Source organism: Haemaphysalis longicornis, unplaced genomic scaffold (genome assembly GCF_048455015.1).
Source record: "Haemaphysalis longicornis isolate Haplotype H1 unplaced genomic scaffold, Haemaphysalis longicornis Haplotype H1 scaffold_1, whole genome shotgun sequence".
Taxonomy (NCBI): domain Eukaryota; kingdom Metazoa; phylum Arthropoda; class Arachnida; order Ixodida; family Ixodidae; genus Haemaphysalis; species Haemaphysalis longicornis.
Genome location: NW_027526203.1, coordinates 446027109 through 446053795, shown reverse-complemented (window position 1 = coordinate 446053795; position 26687 = coordinate 446027109). Strand labels below are relative to the sequence as shown.

The 26687-nt window shown below is 48.8% G+C and overlaps 1 long non-coding RNA gene and 1 other non-coding gene across 2 annotated transcripts in view; both read right to left on the bottom strand.

Moving 5' to 3' along the window:
• Positions 1-25828, bottom strand: part of LOC144155898 (uncharacterized) — a 37963-nt gene extending 12135 nt beyond the window's left edge. Inside the window, exons 1-2 of the long non-coding RNA XR_013319669.1 lie at positions 25509-25828; positions 24977-25051 (exon numbers count right to left, since the gene is read on the bottom strand). This is a non-coding gene — a long non-coding RNA (uncharacterized LOC144155898). The remainder of the gene's footprint in view (positions 1-24976; positions 25052-25508) is intronic.
• Positions 22905-22986, bottom strand: Trnas-gcu (transfer RNA serine (anticodon GCU)). Its single transcript has one exon. It is a non-coding gene; the product is annotated as a tRNA-Ser (tRNA).
• Positions 25829-26687: the final 859 nt, after the last annotated feature.

The following is a 26687-nucleotide window of genomic DNA, read 5'->3' as shown; positions in this document are numbered from 1 at the left end:
GGACGGAAAGTTGGGCTTCGTTGGTTTCAGCATATTGCGTGTTCTACTAGCGCTAAGGATGGAACACAGGAGGAAGAAAAACACAGGACAAACGCTAGGAGCAAACTGAGCAGAGAAACTGAAGGTTTAGCACACAGGCACAGGAATGTACTAGAAAGCAACGAACCTAGTGGTTTCTTCTTTCTGTGTTCTGTCCTTAGCGTTAGTGCATTGTACCCTCTGTTTGGAAAGCGGTAACAATTCCATCTGTTGGTCACTAATATTGACATATTGGTCACTAGTATGGTCACTAATATTGACATATTGCTATGGGGGCAACAGCGTCTTTTGAATGAATCAAACTTGTATTTTTTGGTGACAGTACTTTTGAACTACGTTTTTTTTTTTCGTTTAATTTTTTATTACTCTTACCGAACCGGTTCAGTGTGTAATTTAGGTGAACTGGAACGAAATTATTTCACCAGAACCCTAACCGAACCATTATTTTTGCTGGTTTGACAAACGTGTATTTCTAGCGAAATGTGTGAGGGAACTTGATTTGATACATTTCTAATTCAGATAATTTTCAGCGTTTTCTTTCTTGTTTCTCTGTTTTTGGTTAATTGTGCGAAAGTGCTCAGTTAGGTACACATTTTCGGCTTCATTTTGTGTTTTTATTTTCTATATTTTTGTTTTTATAGCTTGCTTCAGATGTGTATAGTTGCAGGATTTGGCTATTAGGTACCAAATTGAACAACTTTTCATTTCTTTTTGCTGTTTATGTTTTTTTTTGTTTTTTTATTAGTGATACGTTGCAATGATTAAATGTCTCAACTTCAACAATTATACATTTTGACATGTTAAAGAACCATAATTGGAAAGTACAAGCTTAGTTAATTAATAGGACTGCTTTGCCCCAATAACAGCGATACCAATTTTGTCACAAACTTTAGACAGAACACATGAAGCAGTGATTACTCCTTTGTTTCTGATGGAGGCAAAAAGCAAAAACGCCCGTGCACGGGCGTTTTTCGTACGCATGCCTACGAGATTTGGGTTAAAGATCCCCAGGTGGTCAAAATTAATCCGGAGCCCTCCACTACGGCGCACCTCATCGCCTGCGTTGTGTCGGCGCGTTAAACCCTACAATCAATCAATCAATCGACGACTCCTTTGCTGCTTTCCGGCAATTTCTCTATGGTGTCGCAGAATCTTGTTCGTGCGATTGGCAAACCGCCGAACTGAGCCACCTTCACGAAGCATGACTTGGCGATTGTAGTGGGGCCTCTTGTAACGTTTGATCGTATCACTGGCATGCCAATGAGCAGTTAACTCAGCGATAACAATGTTTTTAACGCTGGCCCATACTACGTCGCTGGTGCCCACATGTCACTGTAGCGCGAAATTAAAATTTCGAATATTGCTTACGTGTTTTCGCTTTAAAAAAACACCTCTTTCGAGGCTGAAATGAAGCTGAGAGTCACCAAAGGCTAGTTTTCAAATTGAACAAAGTTTTATTTTGCCTTCATGACCCCTTTAAGAATGCCGTCTTAAGAACTTGCAAACGCCAGATATTTTCGCGTCTTGTCGGCCTCGTGAAGGCCGTAAAGCTGCACCCCGGTGACCCTGTCAAGGACTGCTACATCATGGAGATACTGCCGCACAACTTGCCCGTCAAGGCCATGCAAGTAGGCCCACGGTAGTTTCTCTAGCTCCCTGCAGGAGCTATATAGAGGGGAACAGTGCGGTGACATCGGCGGTCTCAACAAGCAGATTCAAGGACTCAGTGGCGTACGCAGGATTCTGCTTCGGGGTGTAGCCAGGCCCACTTAAAAAAGAGAGAAAATAACAAACAGAAATTCCCGAGTATAGTTACAAACAAACCCCAAAACAAAAAAATGGCTCATGGTTGATGCAGCCTTGAAAATCAACCTCGTCTCAAAACTTACAAGGAGGGGGGGTCGCGACTCCCTGGCCCCCCCGCCCTTTCCCGCCTGCGTACGCCAGTGTTTGAAGCGCTAGTCGAGGCCGTGGTTCTGCCAATTATGCACTAGGACAAGTTCGCGAAGGCCGGAATGAAATCACCGGACACACACAAAAAAAGGTGGCATTCACTCACGGAACAGTAACAAGTTACTTAGAATTAAACGGAGGTAGTAAATGCAGCACTAGTCAGGGTCACTAACTGAAGCAGGCCGTAAGCACCACTACCTTCACTAGTAAAGTCCTAGCGATAGCACTCTTCTGAGCTACATGCGTTTACTTACTGACCATGCATAACCTAGTCATAAGCACGACCTTAATCTAGTGTATACTACTTCCTACACCCAGTTAATTTCCTAACCATGCAGTTGCTAGTGGCAGAGCCTACGTACCGTGCTGCGGGGTAGTAACGTTCGTAAGGAGAGTAAATACGGCCGTTACTACCCTTTTACGACCTTTTTTATTGGTAGTGAAGGGATATGACCCTGCACGGAAAGAATAAATGGTAAAACAAACAAAAATCCCGGGCCATCACCACTAACGTGAAACCTTGGGAGGGGTGAAGCATGTAGTGCATAAGTGCATTCAAAGATTCCGGGTCTCCCTCTTGCCAACGGCATGCGCTGATTGGGTGCCGGTGGAAGGAGAAATCGCGAGCTTGCCGAGGCGCTGGAGCCCTCTCTTGCGTTGCACCGAATTTTAGCAATTTGCATGCCTCAGTTTGGGGTAGTGGAAGGGGTCAATGCGAGCGCAGTGTAATGTGTGAAGAGAGAATTTATTATAACCCACATATCAGGGCACAGCGACTAGTGGTAACAGCGCTACCTTACAAACAGAATTATCCAGTCAGTTTTCATGCAACATGGTCATACTACACACCGCACAACAATTGTGTGGGATGGGCAACAAGCTACTAGAAAATCAGTTCACCGAGAGTTCACCAGCGTAACAGAAAGAGTTCATAAACTATACTGACCTCAATACGGCACAAGAGAAATGCTCAGGATGTTGCTCCTGACCACTATAAAGTGCATAGACCAGTGCAAAAGGAAAGATTTCCTATAGAGCTGCCAACTCGTGCTCCAAGTGACTCGTGAGAATCGACCGGACACGCCATACCAGTGGGAACATTGCCTGTCGTAGAAGGGCTCGAAGACATGCAGCACCACGATTTCTCCACTTAACAAAAGCACCAGCACACATCAAAAATTCACCAACACATCATTTGAACGAGTGTTCATGTGAAGTGCGAGTCCGAACATCCTGCTTATATACAGTCCAAAACGTTGCGCCGCTACACGACAGTGGAACAAGGCATGTTCTAATGTTTTAGTGTGGCCGCAGTGCGGACACCATGGGGAACGGACAACGCCGAATCTCGCCAGACAGTCACACGTCGGGAGAACTTCCCAGCCACGTAACCACACGAAATCCCGAAAATCAGCCGGAAGTGCTGCCGAAGTCAGCTGATGCCAACGGACACCGCGTGATCTTCCTATCTGTTGGTTGTATAATTGGGTTATTGCCAATTTTTCGTACACTTTGCTTGTCGTACTTTCCCTGAGACTTTGGCTGGAGCAAGCAAGACTGGAGATTTCGCAATTTTTTACAACATCTGCATAAAATGGCGGTGGCTGCTCAGCCATCGAAGGAGGCGTTGGCTCAGCAGAAGGACCGGCGATGTGTACGTCTTAAAATAATGAGGGGGAAGTTCCCAGAAAGTACTGTAGCAGCGCCTGGGTACTTTTCCGAGTCTACAAGGTCGATCACTGCACGTACCGTCAACACGCTACACATGGTTTGCAAGCAAGGCAGACTAAAACCGCCCATTGACTTGGGCAGCCTCGGCAGCGCTCGCGACTCTGTTTTTGTCTTGCCTGCCCAAAAGAATGATCCAAACTTCGTGGCGACCTGTTGGGTGAAATGGCGCGGCAGTTTTGCTACGTGTGCTACATAAAAAAAGCGCCGCCGAGACGCACGACTTAATTATGTAGCTTCGCTCTGCGAGGGAAAGCCTGAACTTTGCTGCAGCTGCAAGACGCTTCTCCGCAGTTTCGAGGAGGCGCTTCCACGTACTACGCGCCACTTCACCCGAGGAATGGAACACCACCCCAAGTACTCGAACACCTGTCACCCATTCTACGTCGCCCGCCAAGCCAGACGCAAATGTGCCGAAACGCACCGCCATACTTTTTCCCCTGTTCAGTCGAGCTCCAGACTCGGAACATTGCTGGCGCTAGGCTGGACAAAGACGAAGAATTATACACACAAGTCCCGAAATCCTGGCCATGTGAGAAGCAGTACACCGGGCCATTCCGGACAGCCATAAATAACGCTATCCCAACCACCCGTACGGGATATACACTACCCAACCCCTACCTACTTGCAGTGGCATACTCTCCGACTATATACCGACTAACCCGCCAACAGTTTCCTCCTTGCTCCCTCTGCTGCGCATCATTCCTTGCGCAAGATAGTTGTCTACTGAAAAATACCAGAGGATTCGTGAGTGCGGATTCAACCCTTTCCCGCGAAATCGGCAAAGGTAAGCTAATAGTGTTTTTTCATTAAAATTCTACGATAGAGATCAACTGCGTTCCGTCTCTGAAATGAATTAATAGTGTTTTCCGGGCCGGTTGTTGCTTGAAATAAAGCACTTAGTCTTAGAATGTTATAGTTTTTCACGGAATCTGCACCGCTATAGCACATGCATGTCCTGTGAATTTTCGTTGTGGGGGACGATAAGCTGCGACTTCCGGTTCCCGTCCACCATCTCGCGTGCCGATGGCTGTATAGTTGGACATAGACGGATGGCCCCTAAGTAACGCGTGCATGGAGCTCGCTCATTAAAACCAGTAAGTTTGTTAAGCCGGTGTTGTCAAGGCACACCATGAACTGGTGGTAAGGTGGATCAAGGTTACGCGATGGCAAACAAGGTGAGACTTTTCCGAGGTGCCATAAACATACTCGAGGCATCCGTACTCTGCTCCAGTGGAATTTATTGCTCGCTGGGCTGTCATGCTTTTGAAACACCATTGGGTTGGTTACGAGGCGTGTCAACGGAGGGAAAGTGCATTCTTGCCCGAGGTCCTCAGGTAGTTTTAGGGACTGACGGACATCCCGTCTGCAAAGGGGGCAAGTTCGGTTGCTCCGGAGCCACTTGTCAACGCACGTGCACATGGCATGGAACTCGTGCTTGCAAGGAAGAATACGAACGAGCTCTTTGCTCTCCATGTTCGACATGCACACTACACAATAGATCCGCTCCGTCTCATGCCCCTCGGGACTGAAGTGGTACAATGGCAGTTGGTCAATTTCAGCTTGAAGTAATCCACGCGGCATGATTCTTAGAAGCATGTTGAAAAAGTAGGAAGCCGATGGTGGTCCCCTACTACTGGTGGCCCAAGGCTTGACATCTCGGGTGGATATGACGGGGAAAAGTTCCCAGGACAGGTCATACGGGCCAACTCCTGCAGCGAGGAGAGCCGGGAATGACGAGGCCATCGGGTGACGGGGCTGGAAGGCAGGTCTAAGCGCGGGCTAGGTAGCAGTAGGGACGGCGAGGGTAGGCCGGGGCCCGGTTGTGGTGCACCGAATCGACTACGCGTCCATTGACTTCGCATCTGCGATGCGCCGTCAAGGGGTAGTTCTATGACGTCGCCGATGGCACGTCGGAGCTCAGTACTGCTCGTTGGCGAGAAAGGCGAGGCAAGCCGCGCAGCTCTAGAAGCCGTTCTCTGTCCGATAAAAGTTGGGAGTGGGAACGCAGCACGCCATGTTGATTTGCGGCCTGACGCGCCAATGATGGCCTAGCGGGGTCTGTCGTGGGCACTGGCTGCGTAGATCGGACGGCCCATGAAGCTGGTGATTGGGCGTGCGGCCGTTGGAAGGTGCCACATGGAGGCCACCACGTGGAATGCTAGGGTAGGAGCTGCTCATGGCAATCTGCTGAATACCTCGAGTGACGTGCGCAGGGGGGCGTTCAAGGAATAATCCAGGGATGACCAGCTGTACAGGTCACCTGTATACGGGTGACCAACCCTATGAGACCACGGTTTGCTGCGCCGGTTCTCGTGAACTCGTCGAGTTGGTATGGATCCCTACATGCGATGTGGAAACTTGCAAGCTGATGGGTACTGTTACCGATGGAGTTCCCGAATGAGCGCCCTGGAACGCTGCTATGATACCGCTGTGACGGTGGGTTTGTGCGCCGTGATGGTAAATCCTGCGGCGAGGTTGGTTCGAGGTAGCGTGTGCAGTCCCGGATATATGCCTAATCCTTTCTTGTGAAACGTTGGTCCCCGGATTGTGGTCGGCGGCCGGTTAATGATGCGAATCGCCGCTTCCTTGGTGAGAGTTCAGAGTATGCCCAATCCTTTCTTGTGAAACGTTGGTCCCTGGCTGGTGGTCGGCGGCTGGGTGGTGATTTGAATCGCCGGTGCCAAAGTGAGAGACCTGATCCAAACAGCTTGGTGAAGCAGCTTGCATGTCCGGCGCACGTTTCATTTCCGAGGCCCGTAATTTCTTTCCTCTCGGGATTTCGCTGTGCCCCTCGCCAGCGTCATCAAGCGGGATACCCGGTAGTGAGGGAGGAGCACTGCCAGCCTGCAGCATGTCCGGCGCGTCTGCATCGGTGCATGACTCGAGAGGACACGAAAGGTAGCGCGCACGTCTGTCCCAAGTCTGGCTGTGGTGGGCTAGCGCCGACGTATCGCCCGCTGCCGATGGCGGAGAGCGGGGAATCGACAGTGTGTCGTCCGGGGAAGTCGGCTGCCGATTCCCCGACGGTCCGGGAGGCAGCTCCATTTGCTTGCACAGTCTTGCGCCGGGAGTCGTGCCCGGAGAAGCCGGCTCAAAGCGTCAAGAGCCAGGCGCAACAGCTAACGCACCCGCGACACATACGAGCCTGCCGTCGCCAGTCTTGCAGAACGACTGTATCGCGCTCTTTTATTTTCACCTCTCTTTTTACTTCTCGAGCTGATGATAAAGACAGTGAATGAAATAATCATGAGCCTCACGAAAGCGCTTAATGTCAGCATGTTCCATGTTTGTTAGATGCATAGAACAGTGAAGATTTACGTCAAATATGGCATGCTCTGAAAATATGCACCTTTTTTCAGCATTGCTCAAAAAAACCAAGTTGGTCAGATCCGTAGTGCGAACGCACAGTGCCGCGATTTCTCTTCTGTGATCCCTATTTGAGTTCTGGCAATACTCGTTTTAGGTTGCAATGCCCGAGCGTACCTCAGGTGTTACACGGCTCAGTAGGCGAAAAACGGGTAGCCCAATCCGTATTTCAAAGTGAAGCCAGTAGCTTGCCGAAATTCCCGTTGGCTTCAAACGCGGGTATGCATTGGCCTGTTGTCCCCATTGGCTGTGGTGTGTCACGTGAACAAAAAAAGGGGTGATGATGACAGTTCTATAGACATAACCAGCCGAACTGCTGGCGCAGAATAGAGCAGGGACGCGGGGTCTCCGTCAGCCAAACGGTTCTTGCAACGAAGAGGTGTGAGCAGAAACATCCTTCTCCGCTTATGTGTTTCGTCATTAACGTCACCCTTTGCAGTTAACGTAATTAACCGGTACGCAGTGATTTCCCTACACCCCCCTAGGGGGTGTGTAGACCCCCCTAGTTTTTCTGGACACCCCTCCTTGAATCCCCAAATTTCACTCTTGTCAGTCCTTGTATGGACCTTTTTCAGTATCGATCTGCGCATGCGCGGGCTGCCCGTCTGCTATTCTTGGCAGTAGCCTCGGGCAAAATAAACAAAAGTGCGCCCCCCGAGCTTGCTGTTAGCGTTGCACGTATTCCTTTCCTTTTTTTCGACAGCTCGTGGCAAGTTCGTATGTGCACACAAAAAAGGCTTTCAAAGGAAAGGGGCAAAGTGGTTTGAGGCTGACCACGCTGCGAGCACATTGCTACCAGCCAGGGAGTAGCGAAAATGAAAAAAAAAAAGTAAAGGAAAAGGGGAGCTTCAACGGCCGCAGATTAGTAACGGAAACTTTCGCCTGCTACCGTGACATTCATATGAATGGTACGGGTGACGGGTGGGTGCGGGAGCCACTGCAGGACAAGAACATTTTGTGCACGAGTTCTCCGAAACCCAGATATTTTCGGGGGTGTTACACCCACTGTTACACTCACTGCAGGGCTTTGTTACACTCACTGCAGGGCACACTTGCTGCAGCTTGCGTTGGTGTGAGCTGCAGAGTCGTCAAAGGAAATCAAGCGGACCATCAGCTTGGTCTCCTCGCTCTACTCTTTTTTCAGCAAGAGCCCCAAGCGCCTGAGTGTCCTTGAAAAAATTGAGGATGGCCTAGGATTGAAGCTGAAGCTAGTGCAACCCGGCAAAACTCGCTGGCTCTCACACGAGCGGTCTTTGTCTGTGATCCTGAGGCTACTTGAGACTTTACTGGTGGCCTTAGAAAGCATTTACCAAGATGGTGGTGACATGAGCAGTGAAGCTGGCGGGCTATTGCTGCAGCTGCGGTCAGAGAAAACAATTTCGATTATTTCGTTTGTGGATCGTCTGTTCAAGCCATTGGCGACTTTTAACAGCGCCACTCAGAAGACTTCTACTACAGCGGTAGACCTATGTCCTCTCGTCGAGGCAACAGCTGAGGCGATTGGGGAACTTGAGGTCGAAGGTGTGCTCAAAGACGTAAAGGTATCGGTGCAGGACCTAGAGAAAAGTGGCACTCACATTCAAGCGTTAACACGCGATGACGAGAGAAGCTTAGCATTCCAGCTAACCAAGTACAAGGAACTGATTCTCGAGAATCTCCGACAACGACTTGTAGACTGCTCTACAGCGCTGCGGTGTTTTTACGCGTGCTTGTCGCAAAAGAGTTGCAGACTGGAACGCAGTTCCTCCAGCAGTCGGTCTGCGATACGATAAAGAAATCGGAAGCAACTTAGACGCGGAGTGGAACATTTTCAGGCGACTTCAGGAAGATTTGACGTCCACTGCATTTTTATCATCTCTGTTCGTTCAGCCTCATCATGCCGCAATGTTCCCCAGCCTGCGAGACGTCTTCTGCCATCTCCTGCTGCTGCCGATCACAACAGCCACTGTTGAGCGCTCGTTTTCGGCCCTCAACAGGGTTTTGTCATCAGAAAGAAGCCGTCTTCTTCCCAACCATGTGAATGAGCTGATGTGCATAACTATCGAAGGTCCGGAGGTACCCGATGCGCGAGATGCTATTGACGTTGACCGACATGTTTTTAATCATTTCATCGCAAAAGCGGTGCACTGCTACAGCAAGAAGCCTAGGTGCGGCGTTATGAAGTTCTAGTCTTCAAAAATGCGTACTTCTCCAATTTTTATTTTGGAATTTATGTCTTGGTTCTTTCATTCGCAAAAAAACGCTTTGTGTTTCTGTAAATGTATAAATAAAATTTCACGCTTTCGATATTCGAAGATTTTTTTCAGCGTCTTTATTTGGCCTAGTACCATGTGCCCGGTCTTCAATTGCTTTTGCTTTTATGGACCCTGGATTATTAGCGCTGATTTCACGCTGCGTCAGGTAAGACGTGTGCAAGTTTAATTATAAAAACTGCAAATAAATAACATATCGATTCGTCAGAGGCCACTGGTACAGAGCGAGAACAAGCCCGTGAGGAGGTACGAGCAAAGCATATATCGACAAGCAATCACCCAAAATTACTTCGACTGAGGCCGCCTTTGACTTGAACTAAGTGCAGTAAACACAGATATAATGTATACTTTCTTCATTGATTCGATGCCGTTCTTTCTTTGTTTACAACCGTAATCTTTGCAGAAGCTCTTTCAGCATGTACATTTAAAATGGGCAATTTGGCGAGGCGAAGCGCTACGGAAGCTAATCCTGGCGTTTTAATAAATCCGGAGCGTACAATCAGTGCCTTATTTATAAGTGCTGCATAATTCGTGTACTACCTAAACATTGTTTCAAGAACTCAAATTTCGTCAAAGGCCCTGGTAACAAGTTCGAAAATGTCCTTATACGTTGAAAAATGGCGAGAAATAAAAAAAAAAAAAACTGAATACGGGACCTTTCATGGTAAAAAATGAATTTCTCTAAATTTGTTTTCTTCTTAGATTGAATAGAAAGCACCGCCTCTCAGGTGTATATTGGTTAAAAGACGTCTATTATTTAACTAGTGGGATAAAAAACCAGCTTTTCTAGTTTGTGAACCCCCCCCCCCTTCCCCCCAGAGCCATTGAGACACCCCCCCTTGATTCGATGCCTGGGGAAACCCCTGCCGGTACGTCATGAACCGGTACTAAACGTTAAGATAGCATACAGGACATGTAAGAGCGATTGCACGATGCTCTTGGTCAATGGAGAGAAGGAAAAGACGCACCAAAGAAGGTTATGATCAAAAGGTCGAAATATTACCGGCTTGAAGTCTCGCGTCTTTCGCGACATTATGCACTCAAAATCACTAAATCGAGCAGCAAAAACCTCATCAGTCTAAACTCAGCGGCACAACTCGGGACATTTCTCAGCGTTCTCACAAATTTCCACATCATAGCTTCCACCGTAGTATTCGTTTTTTTGGCTTTGTTGGTTACACTTGGATATTTAAAAAATGAAATATAATCACTGCATATTACACTATGGAGGTTAATTTTTTTGGAAACTACTATATTACTAGTTATTTAGAAAAGTTATCCAGAGTTCTCCCGCAATGTCTAAGCCGGCCTGGGCGTAACCTGACTGTCCAAAAAGTATAATGCCAGAGGGGAAATTTACACACCTGCGGGTCTGCGCTATGCCTCGCAGGTAATGGGTAGTATACGAATGTGAGAATTTCCGTTGGTTATGTTGACGTATAATGTAAATGGGAAAATTGTTCAATTGACCGTGACCTTATGAGGGCGGTTCTTATTGTCATTGGCAAATCCTCTTGAGGGGGTACATGGGAGAATTGCGGTTGGGTATGTGGACATTACAACTAAATGGGAGTGGTCGGAATGGCTGTTTTCTTCTAACGGCAGCGGCCATCGTCTCTGGCCAATCCGCCCGAATGGGGAGGTTGTTTTGCCCATACGGTTACTTTAGCCTGCCGGCATGCCCAGGAAAGTCAAATTCGTTGTACGTCGAGCTGAGTGTAGCGGTTGCTGGTGTATTTCCAAGGCGAACATTAGAACGCATGCACTAGGTTCCTTTATAGGCAGCTACAGGCATTGAGTCAGGCAGTATGTTGTGGTGGGGTGCGCATTTAACTCGCTTTCCGTTGACCAGGGTTCGATTCTCGCCCAGGCGAAAAATTTCTTTTCAACCCGATTTCTGATTTTTTTTTCCTCCCGCTTTCGCTCATTTTGAAAGCCGTTTCGTTGCTACAGAAGCCCGCTTTGTTGCTCAACGGGCCGTTTAAGGCTTTCGCAATAACTGAACGAAAAGGCATGCCCTCTCATTCTTTCACGATAATAGGACTCTTCCGGTCAAAAGCGTGAGTGGAGCTCAGGCATTACAACCTGCATGTCTGGTGAGCTAGTGTTTTTCACGGGACGAAGGAGAGGATCGGCGACAGCAAATAAGGTGAGCTTCTTCAAAATGGGCATGAACATACTGGAGACATCCGTACCGCGCTCCCACGGAATTTATTGCTTGGCGGGCTGTGATTCTTTTAGTAGCACCGGGAGGTTGGTGACGAGTCGAATCAACAAAGGGTATGGGCATTCTTTCAGGAGGCACTCAAGTTGTTAAGGTGCAGATGGAGCCGCCCCTGTCACGTCCCGTCTGCAGATGGGGCACGTTCGGTTTCTCCGCAGCCACTTATCGACGCACGCGGCATGGAACTCGTGATTGCAAGGAAGAACACGAACGAGTTCTTCTTCTTCCGCGTTAGAGAGGCACACTACGCAATAGATATTCTCCTGCTCATGCACCTCCCGGCAGAAGCGGTACGACGGGAGATTGTCAATTTCAACTTGACGTAGTCCACGGCGCACAACTCTTCGAAACTCGTTGTGCCAGCTGCCAGACGCGTCGGGCTCGGCCCCTGGTGGCTCAGAGGTTGCCATTTCTGGCGGATACGACGGGAACAAGCTGCCAGCTGAGGGGAAAGGAAGCAACGCAGGGAGCGAGGTCGGCGGAATTTGACAGGATGATCGCCATCGGGGGACGCGGTTGGTCGGGATTTGGCTTAATGGCGGTCGCGGTAGAACTAAAGGTTGCGAGGCTAGCCTTGGGTCCAGTTGTGGCGCACCGAAGTGGCGCCATCCATGGACTTCGCGTCTGGGAAGCGCCAGGGGCGTCACATCATGGTTAGGTGATGTCGAAGGCAAGTGGGGGCCCGCTGCCTCTACCTTTCGTTCGGTAGACAGGTGAGGCAAGCCGTCGAAGGCCGCTCCATTTCTACGCAGTTCTAGAAGCCCTGCTCTTCCCGGCGAAACTTCTGACCGCAGCACACTATGTTGAGCGCCAGCCTGACGGGCTAATGATGATTTTGCGGCGTCTGTCATTGGGCGCTGGTTGCGTAGAAGGGTCGATCCTTGAACCTGGTGATGGCGCCAGTAGACGCCAGAGGATGCCATTGCGGGGCGGCAGCGTGCAATGTTTGGGGGGGAGCTGGTCGTGGCAATCTTTTGGGAGCCTTGAGCGAGATTTGTTCCTTCTTGCGCAGGGGGGCGTGCAGAGAAGCCACTGAACCCTGAAATGGGCGTGCCACGACTGAGAAGGTTACCTTCAGTAGCATCGCAGCCCACGGGATCACGGCTTGCGCTGGCAGTCATGAGCCCGTTGAGCCTATCAGTCCGATCTGTCTTGCGCCGACTTGAGAGGAGATGTGTGCTGTCTTCCACAGAGTTTTCAAGCGAACGCCTGTGACAGCTGCATTGTAACTCATGGAATGGCGTGTTTGTGCACAATGCGGGCAAATTCCACGGGGCCGGTTCAAGATAGCGTATAGGGTTCACGATGTGCCAAATCCTTCCTCGCGAAGTGATGGCCCACCGCTGGTAGGCGGCGTGTGGCTGCTGATGGGAATCGCCACCCCCGCGGTGAGAGCATTGATCCGAACAGCTCGGTGAAGCAACCGGCATGTCCTGCGGATCTTCTGTCTCCGAGCTCCTGGGCGTGGGGCTGAGGACGCCACTGTGCACCTCCCCAGAGTCATCACGCGGCGTACACGGCTGTGCGGGGGTAGCGCTACTCGCCTGCAGCATGTCCGGCACTCTTCCCGCGGGAGATGCCGCCAAGTGTCCGTCCGAAGTCTGGCTGTGCTGGCCAAGCGCCGACGCATCGCCCGCGGCCGCCTGCCCTGGCGCAGAGCGAGGCGTCGACAGTGTGCCACCCGTTGAAGCCGGCTGCTGTGTCCCCGATGGTCCGGGAGGCAGGTCCATTCTTGCACTGTCTTGCGCGGGGTCGTGCGCGGCACAGCCGGCTCAAAGCGTCAAGAGCCAGGCGCAGCAGCTAACACCACCGCGACACAGACGAGCCGGCCGTCGGCGTCTTTCGGAACACGCGTCTCGCGCTCTTCATACTTTTTTCACGTCTCTTTTTGCGCCACGAGGTGACGATAAAGATGATGATTAAAATAATTATGAGCCTCATTAAAAGCGCATATTTGTGGCAAGTTCCAGATTTGTTAGATGCATAAAAGAGAGAAGATTTACGTCATCTATAGTAGCATATTACGCACAATTTTTTCAGCATTGCTAAAAGACCAAGCCGATAAGGTCCGTGGTGTGGTAGCACAGTGCCACGTTTTCTCGTCAGTGACCGGTGTTCGAATTCTGGCAATACTAGTTTTAATGCGAGAACATGACTCAGGCGTTATACTTGAGTCATTTGGCAAAAGGAGTGTCGATCGTACCAAAATCCGTGCAAATTCAAAAGTGAAGTCAAAAACTTGTCGAAATTCCCACGGGCTTCGAAGGCGGGTATGCGTCAGCCTGGCGTCCCCGTGGGCTGTGGCTTGCCATGTGGCTGAAAAATGGAGGGATCCAAGGCATAGGTGGGAATCGACGTAATCCGCGACTTTCATTTTGGCATACCTGGGTTGAAAGGAACTTGCTGGTGGCTTTTGGAACAGCGAAGCTGTTCTTGGTCGAGGCTTTCTGGGAGGTCGAGGCTTTCTGGGCGCAGCGATGTGGAGAGGGCATAGCCTAGCGAGGGGGAGAGCAAGCGTCAAGAACAGGTGCAGTTAGCGTTTTTTAGGCTTTTAGAGCATCGGCACTCTTTTCTCTCATTGTTATGGGCCACCAGGATTTTCATTGGTCGGTCAGCACCACGTGATATTTGTTTACACATATGGGCGCAGTCATTTTGTGTCTGGGCGCCCCCCCCCCCCCCTCTCTCTCTCTTTCTCTCATGCTGCGCGGACGCTAGAGCGGCCGGTCACACTCTGCCCGTCACAACCGGCAGCGGTTTCGTTGGGAGAGATGGCAACACTGCGAGCCAGAAACAAAATGGCCCCCAGACGCTTCCAGGTGCACGAAGTGACGGTACTCTTAAGCGTAGCCTATTTAGTGACGCTAGGTGCGATGTACTGCGAGAGAGAGGGGGGGGGGGGGGGAGCACGCCCCAAGTAGTGCGCAGCCGGAAGAGGGGTAGCAGGCGCCAAGCTCAGGTGGGCGCAGTTAAGAAGAGGAGGAGAGATGTCGGCCAGTTGGAGAGTGCGCAGCAACAGATACGCCTGGCGGTCGTTTCGCGAACCCAGCCACATCCTGAATGACCTACTGTTCCCGACGTGCCCCAACGCCATCCGGCGGGAAGCCTTCCGGCTCTTCCTGGGCTTCCTTGAGGAGACCGGCCTCATCACACGGCTGTAACCCGACGCCTGCCGGCCAGCCTTTCGCCATTGCTGCTGGGGTAGCTCTGCACTCCTTCTCTCTTTCCTTCCTTCTTTCGCTAACATCCTTCGTTCTCATCTATACTCTTTCAGTGTCCCTCTCCCCTTCCCCCGGACTAGGTTGCCTGGTGGTGACAGTTCAAAATATCCCCAGTCCACTTTTCCACATTCTATTCGAATCACTCCTCCTCCCTGCTCCGGAAAGCCTGTTCCGTAGGACCTCGTCCGGGAAGCGGACAGTGCCAAGCGACCCTTTTCTTTTTCTTCCGGGAGCAAGGCTTCCGCAGCGGTGTGCGGGCAACTACGCCACGCAAATCGAGCGCTGTGATTGGTTCATCGGACCTAGTGCTTTCAACCAGCTGTTGTGGATATGTTAGAAAATGAAGTTGTTTATCTTCCCATAAATGCGTCCATTTGCCGCACCGATGGCTTGAATGTCGGTCTCGACAGGCGCGATCAGCCAGCGCCACAACATTCCTGTAGCAGCAAGCGAATTCTAGCGCTGCCGAAAGACCGACGTGCGGCGATACTGCGTGCACCTTGGGTCGGGTGATGAAGCGCGAAGCGGCACAAACTCGATCCTTCCAACTTTTCCGTGCGCCTACCTTGCAAAGCCCCACGATTACGAGCAGATTATTAGCTCTAGTTTAGCGCATTGACGTGATGTAGGGGGTCTGCGCCCGTTGCGGAGCGTTTGCTTCGTGCATTGGAGGGAGCAGCTTGCATTTTATATTCTTGCAGATGCAATTTATGGTACGCACATAGTGGCAGTATAGTTTTGTGCAGTAACATAAGTGTGCCTGTCCACATTTCAGTGCAAGTATAGTCCAGCTGTGTTGTTTTGATTTCGCGATTACGATATGTCTCTTCATAACATATGGCACGACTGCGAAAGCCAGCGACCCTATGCTACATCTGCAACTTGCAAAAACACGGTTTGTTCCCTCGAGCGGCGCCGCAGTGTTGGATATTAATACCCGATGCCGACTTTTAAAACGGCATTTGCGGTCTATAACAAGACCTCTCTTTTTTGGTTACCTGCATATGAAGCTGTTATCCATATTAATAGTTATCTTTAGAAAAGAACTTTCACACAGAGAATATCAAAAGGCGCCTTTTTATGCTGTCCTTTGTTGCCAATTTACAGTACCGTTGTTTGCAATTAATTGTGCCGATTGCAACGGTACCAAATTTTATTTGCAAATAACGAGCACTGCTTCAATGTTTAAAAAAAAAACAACAGGTGCATGTACACGTTGACTGCATGTTGCCCGCACCTGCATACATGAGGAATTGGTACCATAAGTATGGAAGTTTTTTTTTTTTTAATCACTCACACATGCAGGTCAATTACTCACACATATTGGTGCAACCTGTCATTTGGCCAAATTATTTGCTTAGAAATTAGTTTACAAACTGCCTATCACCAGCTCCCTTCTTTTCCCGTAGCCTGGGTTCTCACTTTGTCGGCTTTGTTAAAGCCAACAAATCAGCAGGATGGCACAACCGCTGACACTACTTAGATGAACGCAGGGTAGCGTCCTTGGTCCCTCACTTTTTTTTTTGAAATTTGCTGTGGTATTCTGTCTGTTGTAACAGAGCCCGTTAAAATTTACCTGCTCAGTGGGGATTGCGTTATTTTTAATCATATAAGATATTCCCTCAACTCCGCACTCGCCAATATCCCCTCCTAGAGTGATAAATTTGCCATAGCGATAAAATTGGATGATACAGACTCTTTTCATATTCTCAACGAAAATATTCCGTTAAAATTTTGCACTCCTTGCAGGAAATTTATCAACTGAATTTCAAGCACATAGTTGTTGGGGTACCACGTCACAACTTCAGCCGGAATTTAAATACAAATAATGTATATTCGTTTGTCTTTCACAAACTGTTTTCTTATTAGTCATAACTCACGGATACCCATGCAGAAGGTAAATTACCTTTGTACAGTGGTGTAATTTGGTCCAAACTGCCATATGCTTGCACAATATACAAAAACCCTATACAAAAAATAACACAAAGGTACTCCACTAGGTTTAAAGTAGGGCTTGCCACATCATAAGAAAACTTAGATTCCATGAATCTTTTTTTTTTGTGGGCACACTTGCACATTTTTTTTAGATTGAAATAAATTCACATCGAATCGCACTAATGCGGGTTCGTTCCCGATTTAGAACTTTCGTTCGCGATTTGGAAATGTTATCCGAAGTCCTCTCGTAATGTTGAAGCAGCTCTAGGCGTAAGCTGGCAGCCAAAAAAGTACTATCCCATAGGGGGAGATTCCACGAGGTTCCCTAGGCGTGATTTCGCGAGGTTTGTGCCGTGAAACCCCTAGGCCTTGGGTTCGAGAGTTTGACCGCAAAGAACAATGGGTGCTGTAAAAGATTTTCACGGGTTTGGTTTAAGTTAAACGGTACACATTTATGAGTTCACCCAGTCATGCTTTCTGCCACCCGCTCGGTCTTCCGGCCTGTCGTGTGTAAGCGCATATTTCGGGCCAGCTAACTGTGCGCGTACCAGCGGGCGTATCTGAAGTTTTTTTTTTTTTTTTTCCATAGAAAATATGTTTTATAGGGCGTGCAGCTAGTCCGCAGGTACACTGCGGGCATGCCTTGCCCGAAAGAGAAAAGCATGCAGGGGATGTAACAATAAAAAAAAACGTGTAAAAACGGGATGTAACTTCTAAGCGGCTGCTTAGAAGTAAAAGACACTGTCGAACATGTCGCTCTAAAGCCCTTCAAGCTGAACTAGTGATATTGGCCCACGTCGGCGTTCCAAGCGAGCCAGTTGCTGTTCATGCGGGAGGGATTCGCAGCTACTCGACCCGCTGGAACTTGAGGCGGCAACTGCGGCGGCAGCGGCTTTCCGTTGTTTTCGCGCCCATTCACGCTTCCGTTCCGGCTGATGATTCTTTCCGCTCTTCCTCCAAGCGAACGTCATGCTTCCGTCCCATATCGAGTTAACACCTCGAAGGCCGCGACTTTTATTCTAGCGGACACACACGTGGGTGTCTATTTTGCTGCCCAGTAGTAGGCATCTTATTGTCCGTGCAACACACCAACCCAGACCCAAACCGATCGATTGTGGACGACAGCTGACAGGGCGCATTGAGCCATGAGACTCCTAGCGTCACTAAATAAAGGCTTTTAGAGTATAGGCACTGTTATTATTGTCTCATCGGTATACGTGCCGCCAGGATTTTCATGGGTCAGTCTGCACCACGTGATATTTGTTTACATATGGGCGCAGCTAGCTTATTTAGTGACGCTAGAGACTCTCACGTTTAGATCTCCAACTCCCACAACGGGTATGTCATTGGTAGCAGCATTAAGCCCTGCTTTGCGTGCACGCCCCCTCCCTTCACCCCCTACCCGTGGACGCCTACACCGGAAGTCGGGGATGGGCGCATACTTAGTCGGGAAATTGACCAACGAAGGGAGAGAGAAAGACAATATGCGGCCAGACTAAGATTTATTATTATTCTTACGCCAGAAGAACTATGACCAGCTGGTCAACGAGGGCCGCTGACGCGACAATGTCGCTCGGAATGGCTTTCAAGCTAAAGAAGAATTAAGCCCTCATGCCCGCGTTCCATGGGGGCAAGTTTCTTTCAACCGGCAGGGGACTGCAGCGAGTGGGCGAGGTAGAATTTGAGGCATCAACGGCCGCGGCTACATTTTCGGCGGCGGCGGTGGCGGCGGCCTTCGGGCGCTTTTACACCGATATTTTAGGGACCTTAGATTCCCGGCGCTGTTGATTTTCCGCAATCATCTGATAACGGCGCTACGGCCGCTCTCACCTGGCTGCGCAATTACTTGTGAAAGAGGCATCGGTGGTGGCGAGGGGAATAACCGTTGTGATAACCGTTGTGAAAGAGGGGTCGGCGGTGGCAAGAAGGAGCCCCGGAGCGGTGCCGTGTAAATCGGCTTCACCGGAATGAAAACAGGGGGAGGGGGAGACATATACTGCTTCGCACTAAAAAATTCAAGCCATTCATATGGGGGCGGATCACCAGCGAACCCGTTTCGCTTTCATTGGGTTGCACACATTCCGGACACAAAACGACCGAGGACACTAAGCACTTCGTTTGGGTTAATTGCGATGAGGAGTGCATGAATGTCCAGTTGAACGCCTGAGACGCCCTACTTCCCCCTCGCGCTGTCCAAACCTTCTTAGCAAATAATGTTCCTCAGTTGATTAACCTGCTTGTCGAATAAAATGTAACGCTTCCAACATCCCGTGCTTGGTTTTCCATATCTAGTAGTGCAAGATCTGTGTTACTGTGTATGATCATTGCTTCTTTGCGTCGTTTTTTTTTGTTCTTTACATCCTTATGAGCAATATACGTGAAATATGGACTGATAGCCCGTCCTTGTTCTGTTGAGTTTTCTTCGATTGTTCATTGCTTATTTCTTCTTGCTTTCAATTTGTATTTCCTTTTTTCCTTCCTCTTCTTTCTTTTTTCTTGTTTACAACTGGTTTTCCTGATTGGTGTATCAACAAACCACTCCTGTAGGGGCCGCCCAAGGCCTGCAGTATTGTATAAATAAATAAATAAATAAATAAATAAATAAATAAATAAATAAATAAATAAATAAATAAATAAATAAATAAATAAATAAATAAATAAATAAATAAATAAATAAATAAATAAATAAATAAATAAATGGGCTTTGCAACCTTGCCTCTTGAGACGACGGGCAACTAAACTAAATCATTACTAAACGAAAAGGTGAATAAAGAGCAAAATTGTTGCGTATATGCTTTACTTTTCCGAACAAACGTTGTTTTATTTGGTCTCAACAAATGCGCTGACGCAAAGGTATCAGCGATATGTTTTTATCAATGTAATCTATAATTTATTACAGAACTCATCTACTTGCGCGGGGATTTATTTATTCAAAGTCTTCTGGTATAGAAAGAGTACACATTTCTTCATCGTTTACATAAATGCGAAAAAACATCAAATTTTTCGATCAAGCAGCGCAAGACGAAATAATTTACAACTTGATATGATTTCGAATAAATCAGTACATAGTGCAGTACAGAAAACATACCAAAGAGGCATGGTTCTATACGTCAACATGCGCGAGCATTATATGAATAATTAAGGGTCCCCTCAGATCCACTGTGGTTGGCCTGAATCCTGATGACAAAAACGACGTGGTTGGAAGCCCATGTCGAACCATTAGGCAAGTACCATTAGGCAAGTACCATCAAGTACCATTAGGCGTCCCTGCCGTGCTTTCTTTTTGGCCGAATGAAGGACATTACTTTTGGTGTTGACGATGCAAAAACTGTGCTTCATTTTAAAGGTAACTGTGACACGTCCTCTGAATAACGACCGCATTAGTCTAAGACTGCGCGGTAAACCACCTGCTTAGGTTGTGAAATGGTGCGAAACTTGAGGAGGGAAACAAAATAAGGCAAAAACTGTAAACTGTTATGCGTTATTAGTCAAAATTTCTTATGCAGCTAAAGCTATCTTGCATGGTCGGCTTCTGATATCGTTACCGTCTGTTCAGAGGGGGGAAAATTTGCTGAGCAGAAATTTAAAACAAGCAGAGGCGAAGCTGAATACCCTTTTAAGGAGACACCGTGCACTCAATGTTACGCCTATACGATGCCCTGTTTCTCGGTGTTTTGCGTTACAGCCTGCCTGTATTAACCAACACATGTAAAACCAACCTACAGGCAATTCAGGCCATACAGGCCCAGGGTCTTCGTACATGTCTCGGTCTCCCGCGTTGCGCCTCAACTGTAGCCACAATTTGCGTTGCAAGGGATCACCCGATCACAAACCACATGACAGTGGAGACACTGAGGGCACACATTAAGGCAACTCACCCGGTTGCCCCATCACCACCTTGCATCCCTGCCTTCAACACGACCGCAGGCATCTTTTTGTGGTTGCCGCTCACAGTGGGAGCTCGCCATCGAGCTATGCACCTCCGTCTCGGCCCTCGTCGCCACTTTGGTGCCTGTCACAGCCACAGCTGCACTTAAACATCCCGGGAATAAAAAAGAATGCGGACCGTCTACCTAGCGGTCTTCAACAGCTATCCCTATTCTTTCTATACAGAGACCGGGTCCATGTCTACACGGATGGGTCGGTCACCACGTCCAGTTCTGCCGGCGCTGTTATGATACCACAAAAGTCGACCGAAATTCATTTTAACCTTTCAAACTCGACGATGTCAACCGCTTCTGAATTGGCAGCTATTTGGGAGGCCCTTCCATTCATCCAGCGGGAATCGCCAGAAAAATGGGTTGTGCTATGCGACTCGAGGTCCGCTCTTCAGTGCATCCAGTCTGCCCTCCGCCGCGGCCCATACAAACAACTTGTGGCTGAAATCCGGTGCTTATATGACACATTAGTCAGTCATAGACATGATATTGTTTTCCAGTGGCTCCCAAGCCACTGCGGCATTACTGGGAACGAACAGGGCTCATGGCGCCCACACAAGTGCAAGATTGACCCGCATCCCTCTATCACGCACTGATGCAGCAAGTTCGCTGCGGTCCATTGCCCGGGAAGTCACTCTCGCTAAGTGGAATACACCTGAGTTCTCAAACGCTCGTCTTTACTCGCTCGACCCAGATTGGCAGCGCCACCTACCTAATAACGGGCCACGCTCGGACGACACCTTACTTTGTCGCCTGTGGCTAGGTGTTGCATTCACCGGTGCTTACTCCTACACCATTGGAATGGCCAACAGCCCTGCTTGTGATGCGTGCGCCACCGACGAGACGATTGAACACCTTCTGTGCCATTGTGACCGCTTCATAACGCCGAGGCAACAGCCCTCCACCACACTTCACCGACTCGACGACCACCCCTTTACAGCGCAGACAATTTTGTGTCATAGGCGCTGTCCGTCACAAGCCGAAAAGGCTATAAAAGCCTTACTGCTTTTTTTGAAGGACACGGGCCTGTCTGAACGATTGTAGGGATATTACTATAGTGCAGTGCCCTTAGTTCGCCAATTTTATCACTGGACCGTATTAGTTTTGTGCATTTTCTAGTTGTGTGCGTTGTTTGTACCGCCTGTCTAGTTGCCTGGTCACGCCTTGTGTTTTTTTCTACTTTTCTTTCTCTCATTTTCTCCTTTAATATGTACCGCTGTCCCTTCTTTCCCTTTCATTTCCCGTATCCCCTCCCCCCTGAGTAGGGTAGCCAACCGGACAGTATTCTGGTTAACCCCCCAGCCTTTCCTGTACTATTCCTTCCTTCCTTCCCTTTTAAGAACTGTCGGGTCAACAGTTAAACAGGCTATACTCGGTTACAACTCAAGAACGGCACCACCTCATGTAGTGTATCACTCCGCCAAAGCGCCGGACCCGTGACGTCAGTGCGCGCGCGTTTTGAAAGGGGTTTGCTATGAATGCGTCTAACGCAGTTTGTTTGTCGTCACTGGAGTCGTTTATAAGCATATTAAGTCCAAAAAATCGCGGGAACGGCTTACGCCATGTTCAAAATATTCCCAGTAACGCTCTACTTGTGCCGCGCGGAGAAACATCCGGCTATGGTGATAAGGCACAGCGGCAACTTCAGGTGCCGTTCTTAAGTTGTCACCAAGTATAGCACTGTTTGTATCTGTGTTATAAAATAAGTTTGGATAAGCCCCCAAGAGGAAAAGGAAGGTGTTCGTTGTGACGGCTTTCACGAGCGCTGACTCTACCTTCAGTTATGCTGCTTTTCCTCCTCAAGGCACCTAATGTCTGTCTGCTCAGCACAAGTGGGAAGCAGTTGTGTGCGCAACTCAAACTGTCATTTATATTCATAGGAGGATGTTTTATTTGACCAACAACTGTCATTTATATTCCCAGGCAGATATTTTATTTCCATAACAACTGATAATACAATCCGCAACAAGACGGGAGGGACGTTTGGAATATAAATATAAATTATTTATGGATATTGCCTACTTTTACGAGCATTCCATGTATGGAATAAATTACGACAATCATCCGCGGAATATGAAACTATTTTTTGATTTCAGACACAGAATGCCAGTCATCCCTATAATCTATAACGTTTCGAAATGCTATAAAGATATAAGAATTAAAAACCTTATACTGTGTCCAAGTATGTTAGTGCAGCGCATCCCGCAGGTATACTTTATATTTTTTTGCAAAAAAAGAACAACTTCGACGAGGATGGGATTCGAACCCACGCGGGCAGAGCCCAATGGATTAGCAGTCCATCGCCTTAACCTCTCGGCCACCTCGTCTCCCCAAGAACGTGTGTCTGTTGCAGAGCGGTTTGCTGAAGGGCCAAATTGGTACATTGTACTAGGAAGAAAAACAGCGCAAAAGGCAGGACGAAGTAAAGAACTACAAGGTTTGTAGTTCTTTACTTCGTCCTGCCTTTTGCGCTGTTTTTCTTCCTAGTACAATGTATATACCAACTGGCCCTTCAGCAAACCACTCTGCAATTTATTTCTCTTACATCGGCTCTTTCACGCATCTACTCTGAAAAAATCTTCAATGCAGCGCCTGTGGTTTGTAGTTCGTCCTGTCTTTTGCGCTGTTTTTTTTTTTTTTTTCGTGTGTTCGTTGAAGCAGGCCGGTCACACAATTTTGCTCCATTCTTTTAATATCCCACCTTACACCTCCGCACTATGCCTCCCAAACCTCTCCATTATCAGCAAAGACAGCCATTCGTTGGGTAGCATGCCACACGTATACGTTATACCTGCAGCAAAATGAAAGATAGAAAGAAATCGCCCACTACGCTGGGATTCGATCCCGCGCTGAAAGAGCTACGATGCGGCCCCGGAGTCCATCGCCTTAACCTTTCTCTCTCTCTCTCTGTGTGTGCAATTATGTAAGTGGAAAATAAAAACAGGCTATTTTAAAACTAAGGAAGAAGGAAGTAAAGCGTATTTTTGCCGGAACGGTTGTGCCTGCTATTCCGCAGGCCAAGGTTGTGTTACGAACAAGGTTAATATTTAGGGGGGAAACTCATTAGAGACTCTGATTTTATTCATTTTACCATTATTGCAAATAATAAGTTGCTTGAAGAGTTTGGAAAGTTTTTTGATCATGCCTATTAAAACGTTCTTCGTGGTGAACCGGTGCACCGACCGCCAACTAGTTTAACAAGGAAAAAGAAAACGTGGCGTTAAACAGTCGTGCACGATGACAAGATAGGACGCATACAAGCGCCTGTAGTTGTCGTATCCCCGTGGTCGTATCTTGTCTTCATCGAAGTACGTTTTGTTTCTTCTTTTCTTCGGCTACAAATTTCGCGGCGGCATATTACCCACTCAGTCATGCGTCCTTCGATTGCAGCATGAGCAACGTCAGGTGCGATCACTAACTGCCTGCTGTTTCACCGAACACGGCTACCACAGAACAGGGAGGATTTTAGCTTCCTTCTCATAAACGTTTTAATGCATAGTGAAGAAAGCAAATCCCGAAAACCGCTTAAGAATCCAATTGTCATGCCAAGCCCAAGCCAAAAAAGGAGGTCTTCCCATGAACCCCCACGACGACATGGCTTACGAAGCGCAGTTTCTTCTCTAGTATACTTACTAAGAAACTCTATGGTCCACACAACCTTCTGAGCAGGCACAAGCAGAAGCCGGGGCAGCGACGCAGTGTTCAGGACACATCGCATGGCCACAATCGAGGCGGTCGTTGCAGCGTTCCGCCGAGAGCTTGCACGGGGGGATCTCGGCGGTAACCGAATATCGCCTCTCATATCACTCTTTTAAGTGCGAATGCACTTTATAAGCGACCCCAAACCATCCACCGCCGGCGGCGGCGGCGGCGGCGTCCGCAGTGCTCCTCTATATTTAAAAAAGAAACAGCATCCGGCGCCAGGTTTCGATCCGAGGACTTTGCGGCCGCAGCGCGACGCTCTACCGACCAAGCCACGGACGCGACGGTGATATCAGTGTTAGTGACGCGCCTTATATCTTTAACGCATTCAAACTACGTCGTCAGCGGCGTGCGTTGGCGACTCAGCGGCGTTATAGCGGCTTGATAACTGCGTGGTGTACACGTGATACTACAAACCCGATGGAAGAGATGGAAAAGAAGGCGGCGAGGCGGTGGGCTGCGGGGGCCGAGCGCAAGCGCCGCAAGCGGGCCGACAACCGTGCATTCGCACTTTCACATTCTCCCCCTCGGGGAAATGTTTGTGTGTGTCAATAAAGGTTTTTTTTTCGGATGACGATGTCGTACGGCTGGCCGTGAGGCGCTGTAGTCACTCACCTTAGGAACGAGGAAGAGGCAAGTTTAGCTGGAATGAATGGCGTTCTCTGTTGCTGGAGGCGCCAGCCTGTTCACCTGCGCGCACAGCAGTCAAAGTTGCGTTAAACAGTTTTCACAAAGCTACTCTCGGATGGGCCTCGCATCGACATCGCTATACACAAGTGGTCATCCATTCATTGGTCATCCTACTTTACAAAGTAGGACTACTCATAATTTTGTCATATAATTTTTTAGCACTCAGGAAATGTCCAGGCCGGCTTCAACAGTACGGGAAAACTGTGCATGACTTTTCTAAATGGCGACCAGTTTTGCCCGCATTACTGAGCTTAAGTGTTATATTTTGTAAACAAATTTTAATTTAAAAAATTAACGAACCCTTTCCCTACAGAAACAGTAATGCGCGCGAAGCTTGACCTCAGTGAAAACGAAAGCGAATCCCTTCTGCGAAAATGAAAACGGAAAGCCATTGAAATCAAAACGCGAAACCATTGAGCGACCACAGCGAAACCAAAGCAAACACGCTGAGCTTTACCCGAACGCAAGGCGGAACGAACCAAGCACGGCCTACCCATGCCGCAGCCGACGGTGAACTGGGCGATGCGCCTTCTCTGGAGCGAACCTGCCATGTGACGTGATGTGCGGCACATAACGCGCGCGCGCCAGCTGCGCGTGGGACGGACAGCTGCGGGCGAGGAGGGGGAGAGAGGGGGGAATTCCAAGGAGCGCGGTTATACGCGGCGACAACGACGGCGTAAGACATTCGAGAGTTTTAGCATAGCGGCTAGCGTACGCTAACGTTACTGCAGCGGGTGCCGAGACCTGACTGGGCATTCGTTCCGCGGTGACGGTCGCCTATGCCTCGTTTTGCCCGCGCATTTGTTTCGCCGAGGGCGCCTCCGTAGATGTCCCCGCGCGCGCATGCGCAGTCTGGTCCCGGTAAACCGCTGCTGCACGCTAGCGTACGCTAGCCGCTATGCTAAAATGGTCTATTGTGGCGTGATCTGGCGCGCCAGCCGCGAACGAGGAGCGACACCTTCGGGCGAGGAGGAATGAAGAGGATTAGGCAAACGCCACCGACGGCGGAAGTCAGCCAATACGAGCCTCGCTAGAAAAATGCCCTTTAGCCACCAACAAAGCAAACACGAACAAAGACTACTGGGGCACCTGAGCTTTTTCTAATGATCTAGTCTTTTCAGACAATAGACGTTTATTTCTCTCTCTAGAAATACATGAGCACGCTGGGATAAGTCACGAGTTTGGGTAGTGAGATTAGAGCGGCGAGGGTATGTGATTTCGCAGAACACGCAAGGAGGCAAACCGGCCATATTTTGCCCCATTCATATTCACCCCTTTTCTTTCACCCTTTTCCTTTTGAGCCTTCCTTCTTCTAGCTCCCTTTCTATGACTGATACCCGTGCTACACGAGCTTTTCGGAGGCCTTTCAGCCGAATGTCATTTGACTCAAATGACACCTTTGAGCTGACAGGACGTTTTCCAAAGGACTTTGGTTGAAATGGCATTTAAATTAAAGGCGCACCACCAATGGTCTTTAAGGTTCTCAAAGGCCTTTGAAACGCGAACCGTCGCACTCTCGGGAGCAGCTTCCGCATGCCGTAATTACAAAAACAATTATTTGCGAGTTAAAATTGGGGCTCGAAGTGCACAATCTTCGCAATTTCTCACGTTTTTTTGTTTTATATCACTCGCTCTA